Source organism: Branchiostoma floridae, chromosome 6 (genome assembly GCF_000003815.2).
Source record: "Branchiostoma floridae strain S238N-H82 chromosome 6, Bfl_VNyyK, whole genome shotgun sequence".
Taxonomy (NCBI): Eukaryota; Metazoa; Chordata; class Leptocardii; order Amphioxiformes; family Branchiostomatidae; genus Branchiostoma; species Branchiostoma floridae.
In genome coordinates, this window is record NC_049984.1 from 3,980,926 (window position 1) to 3,989,490 (window position 8,565).

Consider the following 8,565-nt stretch of genomic DNA (forward strand, 5'->3'; position numbering starts at 1 on the left):
TAGGTCTCTGTCAACATAATGGAGCAATTTCTGCATCTCCTCAATTGAGTGTGCAGATTTTGTCCCAAATGCTTCAGGAAAGCCTTAAGCAAATTGTTCATGAATTCTAAGTTTAGGTCTATGGGCTCATTCTCACTTAGTGTTCACAAACCCGTTCCATACAAGAGTGTTCCAGGCTTCTTGGCAGCAAGGCTTTTGCTTCTTGCTAAGAAAAGGAGGGTGCCAATGGCACGATTTGTGTGCCTACGACACCTGTAGAAGAGAAGGACCATCTTCAAGCACCGTGACAGCCTCCCTCCATCCCCTTCCCTTGTGGCATTATGTATGTTGTTTATGAGCAGTGACATTCCTAGCTTACTAATGTGGTAGTTTTGAACGTTGTCTTCCCTCCAGTGCGTGGATGGTAAACTCTCCGTCTCAACTGACGATGAGCTCATGCATGTGTTACTGTAGGCTTAGACCGCACATACACTGTTACATCATTCGACTCGGCACTAAAATTCAGGAGGTTTCTGTAGTGACAAACATTCACCCCGACCAATCGAATGGGGACATCCATCGCGAATGTGGACACTCCTCTAGAAAAGAGGACACTCCTCGACGTTCAAGGGGACGCTCCTCTTGGAAAGGGGATGTGCCTCCCTTTATTAGGGGACGCTCCTCCTGAAATGGTATGGTTACCGGGGAAAGGGGACGTCCCTCGGATACCTCTGCCGGCCCGTGGAATCGGCCGTTAACCCGACAAATTGCTTTCTAGCAACATCCAAAACTTTAACCCCACCAGTGCTCTCGACAAACGTCTCAGCTCGCAAGGTAAGAATAGTTTTTGATTAAAAATTGAGGCATGTTGGAAATAAAGCCGCCCGCGCGGCAGACCATCACATCTCTTCAGTGTTTTAATGGCGGCGTATTGCACGTCCGGCAAGCACAACATCGAGTTTTAGCCGAAATATTCGCGTGCTTGTCGAGTTTTAAGGCCTCCCTCCCTAACACACGTACATGGGAGAAGTTTCTAACACGATGTTAGTCGCCGTTATCTGTTATGGTTGTGTGCTTGATTCTCTACTGCTGCCATCACAGGGGATTGGATATGACTGGACATTGTGTGTGTGGCACCATCAGGACTATCCACTATGTGAGTCCCATCACCTATGTTGACCACCTTGCACCCCACCTCCCGGAATTCCCAGTTGGGAAACAATGCATGCAAGAACTTGCCACAAAACGTTGCCACAGCATTTGGTTCATGCTCGACACCCTTCTTCATTGCCTCTTTGGCATTGTCTGAAGGCTCAGGAAGAGGTGTTCCGGCCTTCTTGCTCTGATAGGACTACCATGACTGCATTTAGCCCTTCTTTGGTGACACAGCCAGCGTTTTCCGCACTTCGTTTCTTTTTGACAAGTGCGACTTCAATATCAAGTGTCTTCCGACGTGAGTAGTTGTAAACACAATAGCATTGAAATAACCCATAAGTGGGTGTTGTTCCTACTAGATGAATATTTTTCCGGTGGTTTACATGTGCAGCGCATATTACAACTTGATACCACTGTACGTCGACTTGATGTCCCTTGATACGGTGTAGGTAAACACAACGAATATACGTTACCCTGCTTATAAGGTGAACCAATGTTAGATTCGGAGTCAGTGCTTACTTTTCTTTGTACATCAATATTCCTCTGATCAGCTCCGTACTTTAGGTGCCATGCTTAACCTTGTGAAAAGGCCATTTGGATTTGTTTATATGGATTACAACTCCCACATTAGAACAAAAAAACAGACAGACACTATTAAGAATCACTGATTTTCCAGTAAAGCCACAGAGTGATTCAAACTGTATGATACTGGAACGTTGAAGAAGCTTGTTTAGGCCATACCAATTTAATTTGTTGGTTCTCGGAATCGCCGCTTCTATTTTTCCCAATTTAAAAAAAAAAAAAAATCCATGAGGTTATTTGCATGTTCATGAGAACTCATTTGCATGTTCGTGAGAGTTACATGGTCCCTTTACCTACAAGTTGCTGGACAAACTTCGGCTCAGTTAAACAAAACTTCTGAAACAAGTACTGGACATGCAAAAACAACTATCACCTGCTTATGTTTTCCTTTGTGTTGTAAATCATCGAAAACCACCAATAGATCGTGAAATTTGTGCTGAAAATTGACGATTCGGCAAACCAAAATGGCCGCCATGTAGCCAGTCACAAGTATGTAAATGAGATGCAATTTCATGCAAATGAGCACGCCTCTAGCGTTTATTGCTTAAACTGCAGCTTTCACAAAGAGAACAATGAATCAGATGTTTCAGGCACTCTTATTTTTTTGGGTGAAATGAAGTCATTTTCTTGTTGTTGTTGCTAACATACATTAGACATTATACTATGCTGAAAAAGTTTTTCAACCTTTTAAAAAGTTTTTTAATGTTGTTAATGATTTACTATGATGATTTATTACAACTGTTAAGCTTTATTACTGTGTGTACTTCTGTAATACTGCACATTATTTTGCATTTGTATTGTTGAAATCAAATATAAAATGTATGCTTACATGCAAATTTTTCATGTAATTGTAACTGGATAAGTATTCTGCCACACATATACCATGGTTTCAGGTCTGGAATTACCAACCTGAAACTCTGGACCTGAATCCAGACTTGTTGCAGTTTTTTTTTTTTTTTTTTTTTCGCCCTGTCGCTCCAACTTTTTTCTGAAAAAATCCGAGAACCAACAAATTAAATTGGTATGGCCTTACAAGTAAATTATAGTGTTTTTCCCCAACGGAACCGACCCTAGGGAGCGGACCAAAGCTAACAAAACTGGACTCCAACCTATGTTTTCACCGTCATAAATAACATTAGCTTCTTCTACGTTCCAACACTACACAACAACTGTGACAGTATGATAAGTAATAGTCAGTAATGTACCCATGTCAATGTGCGCGGGGCAGGGGGTACTGTACAGTACACAGATGCCTACAGTGGAATTTCACCTACTAAAAGTACATACCATATGGACAAGTGGCCTCGTGGGTATCAATCTCACTGGGGGGCATTAGGTGTGCAGCACTGTGACTGCAAGCAACCAATGGTGGTCCATTGTAGTTCTATAAATGCGATATCAAAAAATGTTTTCAGCAAAACTGGCATTAGCATATAACGAAGTTTTCATATAATATATTGTTAATGTTACAACCAAGTTCATTTGATTGATTAATCAACCAAAAAACATGCCAGATATCTGTAAATGTTACTGACGTACCCTCCTGCACTTCAGGATGTGCCTGATGAAACGTTCACCCTTGACGATGTGATTCCTATCATATGGGCACTCAACCATTTGGCCTGGGCCGGAAATGAACCTAACCGCATTTGTCGCCATTGCTTGCCTGTAGGTATAAACGGATGGTAGCATCACAAATGTGCAAATACAAATAAATCTGAAGACTTTGAAGAGGTCTGATAGATTAGTCAAGTAAAACTTCCAAACTCAAACATGTTCGCCTTTGATATTCCGGAAGTACACCCTTCTGCACTTCTGCTATGTTTATCGCATCGAGACCAGCCTCCCTAGCAATCCCGATGTTAAAACAAACATGTATATTTCAACTATGGAATTTACAAAAAATACGGGCATCACGAAGCAGACACACACAAAAAAGGAAAAGAGAGTGACTTGCAAGCCACGCAAAAAACGTACTTATAGCGTCAAGTTTGACGGTCTTCGTGATTTTGAGGTCAAGGGATTAGGTATGTAGGTAGGTACTTATTGAAATAATGCAATGTCATAATTGCGATGCAACATCAAATTAACATTTACAATCAACTTGTATTTGATATTGGTTATACCACATGAGCATGCTATCAGAAAACAGTGTAACAGGTGTCTGGTTTTCGCGCAAAAAAAACTGATTTTTCCATTGAATGAGTCGAAATTGGTCACGAACGTAAATCCTAGCAGCTTTTATTTTGTTATTTTGCATGGCCTACTTTCTCGTCCAACTCGTCAATCGAACTGTGTACTTTACAATGCATTTTATGACCAGCTAAGATTTGCACTATCTTTTAGTTTTAGCCTGCCAATGCATGCCATCTGACAGCATGTAGGAAAATTGTCAATAGAGTCATTTTTAGCAAAATTGCGACAACCAGGCCAAGTTCAACGGCCTGTGCCTTTTCCCGCGTAAACCCCACATGTCCTGCGCTTGCATGCCAACGTTTCCGCCCGACACTTTGGCGCTATAAATCCCTAGCTCATTCTGGCCTCCTTGCGGGTAGCTACTAATCTCCAAGCAGAGGTTAGTTAGGCTCCGGCTTTTTCAAAATGCTGTTTTTTTTTGGGGGGGGGGGGGCTTTTTATCGGGCTTTCTATTTTGTCATGTGTATTGAAGCTTGGCTGGCGAACTTCAAGAAACATGAAAAATAGAAATCCAGATAAAGGCGAATAAAAAAAAAAGAGTAAAAAAAAAGGCAGCCGTAGCCCAACATCTGCTTGGATAGTAGGGGGCGGGGTCATTCGCAAACTCGCTGCCTCACTTTCAACACACAACAACCCCATTTCTCCTCCTTCAACTTTCACTACAGAGATAACGTAACCCTTTGCCGTTTTGTAGAGTATTGTTCAGTGGTCAGTTCGTTTACGTCACGCTGTAGGTTTTACATGTCGGTGTTATTGGCTTTCTTTCTTTGGAAAAGAAAGGGAATAACCTTTACCCTTTGTTTGCCGAAAGACGTGTCTCTCGGCTCAATCCGTGCACAGATGATTTACGTTAACTCATCCTTACACATGCATGTGCTGTCAATTTTGTTGGTGGTCACACCTTGGGTGCCGGATTCTTAACATCGTGTGAACCGTCATAGCTGAACAAGCAAATTACTTCCCTCCCCACTAAGCATCCTGTCATAGACTCTGAAGTCTATTATCTCAACGCGTTTATTGCACCTGAATCTTTTCAATCGCACTTTCATATGTACCGCTCAAAAAAAAAAAACCTATGGACAATTTGTACGTACGGCGAGTTGTGCCCTTCGCTGAACGGTCACATAGGAATTGGAAGGCTTGATAAGAAACACATACTAAGAGCAAAGTGCAGATTTACAGCTAGCTATATAGCTACATCCATGCAGGTACCACGAGGGGAGCTAAAGTCGCATGTTACAGTAAAGGACTAGACCAGACGTTTATCTGCAAAAACAACTGTATATGATTGTTACCATTGTTGCATGTTTACATATGCTACCTGTACTTAGCACTGTTGGTTAGAAACGTGCACTAAAGGTGTTCATTCATATCTCTATAGACCAAATGCGTGTTTGGAACTCTGAAATCCTAGCAGCTTTTATTTTGTTATTGCCCGGAAGGGGTAAGCCACGAGCGAGCGCTGAGTGACTGCACCCAAAATTTACAGAGTGAAGATAAAAATACATTACTCCTTGCATGGCCTACTTTCTCGTCCAACTCGTCAATCGAACTGTGTACTTTACAATGCATTTGATGACCAGCTAAGATTTGCACTATCTTTTAGTTTTAGCCTGCCAATGCATGCCATCTGACAGCATGTAGGAAAATTGTCAACAGAGTCATTTTTAGCAAATTTGCGACAACCAGGCCAAGTTCAACGGCCTGTGCCTTTTCCCGCGTAAACCCCACATGTCCTGCGCTTGCATGCCAACGTTTCCGCCCGACACTTTGGCGCTATAAATGCATGATAGCATTCCAAAATATTTTTTTCTTTAAGTTAAGGAATGAAATAAGGTTGTCAAACTTACCATCATTCTGCAGCATTTTCTTCAAAGTGTGTCATTGGACATACATTCCTTGGCGTCGTGAATGAGCTGTCACAGGTGGAGAGGACGGAGGTCACCCTGTGTCCTTAGTGTGCTAAACTCTCCATCAGTGACGGTTGCTAAATGGCAGAATGCATAAGGCATAAGTTTGAGGTTTAAAAAATGGTCCCTCCTGGCATAGATTCCCTGGCATGCTCCTGCCTGTACAGTGTCACCTGCTCACAGCCAAGACACTGGTAGTGTTTCCATGGGCAGTGTTCTTTCACAGTGGCGTGTACAGCCTGATGAAACGCCAACCTCCTGTGTCTTTGGATGGTTCAGTGCTACTTCCCATGTGGTTCTTGATGAAACGCCAACCTCCTGTGTCTTTGGAGGGTTCAGTGCTACTTCCCCTGGAGTTCTTGATGAAACGTCAACCAACTATGTGCTTGCACGTATATTTTCGCTTGTCCATTCCGTAATACAGCCATTGTATAAAATAATATTTCAGTTTATCTCGCATCCAGTCTAGCATCTTATCTGTATTCAGTTTGGACATTGGGTTTCTATACATACCAGAAAAAGATCTGTACTCCATGCCTGGTGTAAAATCCAACACATTGGCCTGTTGATATTGAACACGAAGCCTCTGTATGTCGGCAGTGTGATCTGGCTTGTGGTGAGGTGGTACCCAATTCCTTACCTTACACCTAGGTCTGTGTCAACAGTATGGAGCAATTTCTCCATCTCCCAATTGAGTTTGCAACTTTGGCTGCACATCTTTTATTCAGATTTGGTTCCAAGTGCTTGAGGGCGTGTCGCACCTGATGATGAATCTCAGCACTTTCTTTTATCTGTTGCTCCTGGGTCGCGCCCGAAGGCTGTAGGGGCCGACATGTCGAACGTATGAAGGGCCCTGTTCCACCCACCCAGCCGAGTTGTTTAGACGTCGCAGCATCAGCGGCACACCGGTACCACTTCTTTGCAGTTGCACGTCTGATAAGAACTGGTGGACTGTTTGTGCGCTTAGTGTTCCCGACGGTGGTGTTGTCCCTGGTTGGCATACTGAGATCTGTAGATTGATTTGCCGGTTTGCAATTTTCCACATATGCTATTTAATTATGTCTTGCAGTAATTCAAAACAGCGGAAGCTATCGTCAACTCGTCGTTGGGCCATTCATAATGACTTGGATAATGACTCCATTAGAATAACTGGATATTCTCTGACTGGTTCAAAATTTTGGTTGTCAGCAATACAATAAAAGTAACAAAGAATCCATCGGGTTCCTTAAACTCATGTTTATATTGTAGAACTATAGGTAGCAGCGTGAAGGTTTATTGGCTCAAGAGTGCCTCTAAATTTTGGACATCCTCATACGAGGACTCGGATTTACGTGACGGGGCGCAATAGTCTCCCTACATCTTTCCACAGCGTGCCTGGGAAGACATGGCTGAATCTGCAGAGTCTTCGCTGATCGTAGAAGACGCCGAAGATGCACAGCGGCGCTCGTCCTCGACCGAAAGCTCGTCCTCGACCGAAAGCTCCTCCTCGGGATTTGCTACCTTCTCGGTTGAAGCAGGGTTTGAAGGTGCATAGGTAGGACCGTCCTCCGGGGACAGATCTTGCAGCTATCTTGGTGCCACAAACAGTACACCTGCGGGACGATACAGGTGGTTACTATTACTGGTCATTAAGGTGCTGCCTCGCCGCGCTTTCTCTGCGACGTATTTAAAAGTCGGCCATAGCGCGCCAGCACGGTACCTTCCGGTCTAACGGCACATTTCCAAACCGGGGCCCGGCCGGACAACTTTCGGAACAAAGAGTATGATACAGAAGATACACGAGACGTAAAGAGAATAGTCGTGGGCCCAAGTTGTGTACATTTTTACGTATACATTTTTATTTTTCGTTTCCAGGGCCCCGGTTTGGAAATGAAACGTTAGCCTTACTCTCCAAGGCGAAGCAGAGGTTTCGGCCCCGTATGTATTTTAGACGTGTTTGTATGTGCTTTTGTCGGGCTTTCTGTCTTGTGCCGTTTTCTATGGCTTCAGACGGAGTAGGCGCTTATTCCCGAGTAAGGGATGTTAGTCTTGTCGGCTTGTCAGCCAGAAAACGTTACGATCCTAACATCTGAGATGCGCAAGCTGCGCACAGTTCTTCGTATATCGGGAGAGACAGAGAGCTTGTTTGTGCGACGATTTTATAATGCAACATTTGGCAACACACCCAAACTCATAGCTTCCGTTCGCGTCACATCGAAACAAATACATGAAATACAGGCAAACAAAAGCATGAGAATAAAAAAGTAACGTAATTATATAAGATTAATCGCGTAGTCATATCGTAATGTAAGAAAAATGAGGTAAGCTGTAGATGTCATTATGTGGCATCTGACTCTTGTCTCGCTGTCTACTATCGTGTATTTTTAGGGGTCGGTTTTCAACATGAGCTATGTCTCTATGCTGAGAATGGGAGTTGCGTGGTATCTCTGTGCGGTGACCCTCGGTCAACCATAGCCCTTGTGAATTAGCGCTACCCAAGTAATGAACGCCGCCCCTCCAGAAGTCGGACAAAGTGGCTTCTGCCGCCCATCCCTCTCGAAGATCAAAGAATCCATCGGGTTCCTTAAACTCATGTTTATATTGTAGAACTATAGGTAGCTAGCAGCGTAAAGGTTTATTGGCTCAAGACTGCCCCTAAATTTTAGAAATGATGTCATCCCCACCTAAAAAAATTATCACTATCATCCACCAAATTTAAACATCAGGATGCATCATCATTATACATCTAGTCAAGTTAACGACT

At 43.3% G+C, this 8,565-nt stretch overlaps 1 long non-coding RNA gene across 1 annotated transcript; it reads right to left on the reverse strand.

Annotated features, from left to right (window-relative positions):
- Nucleotides 1-2,781: 2,781 nt before the first annotated feature.
- Nucleotides 2,782-7,148, reverse strand: LOC118418064. Its single transcript, XR_004831431.1, has 3 exons — nt 5,763-7,148; nt 3,256-3,382; nt 2,782-3,100 (listed from the first exon to the last, which is right to left on the reverse strand). It is a non-coding gene; the product is annotated as an uncharacterized LOC118418064 (long non-coding RNA).
- Between the last annotated feature and the right edge of the window lie 1,417 nt (nt 7,149-8,565).